The sequence below is a fragment of the Emydura macquarii genome, unplaced genomic scaffold (genome assembly GCF_026122565.2).
Source record: "Emydura macquarii macquarii isolate MOO-44397 ecotype Brisbane River unplaced genomic scaffold, CSIRO-AGI_Emac_v2 contig_3062, whole genome shotgun sequence".
Lineage (NCBI taxonomy): Eukaryota > Metazoa > Chordata > Testudines > Chelidae > Emydura > Emydura macquarii.
The window spans coordinates 4,239,493-4,240,000 of NW_027133199.1; positions in this window are offsets into that span (position 1 = coordinate 4,239,493).

Consider the following 508-nt stretch of genomic DNA (forward strand, 5'->3'; position numbering starts at 1 on the left):
GAGATCATTTGGGACAAACGAGATTCACAAATACTAAATTCCTTAAAGAACTCAGTTAATTTTTAATAAACTATTTAACAAACAGAATTTAGTTGTAAATTCTCAGAAATAGTTATAAATTCTCAGAAAATTCATTCTATACTCAATAAATGCTGGTTTTTGTTTTCCATGGGAGGCATGGGTGTTACATAGGCTACTGTAGCTCAGCACCTGGTTTAAGAGTGGAAAAATTATAGAATTCCATCTCCCGATATGTAAAAAGCCTGACATCTGAAGTGGTCCACTCAGACAGATCAGAATGGTGGCATAGGTGCAACTAGCTCTGTAACTGTTTACATATGGTTCCAAAGAAAATTCCCAAAGAACAACAAAACCAACTAACAGAACCTACAGCATTAGGGTCTTAGGCCAGGACTAGGGCTTCTAAGCAATATAGCAATACTAATAAAAATAATTTTAAAAACATCAAAAGGGGACACGGAAGAAGGAGAAAGTGGTGAAAGAGATA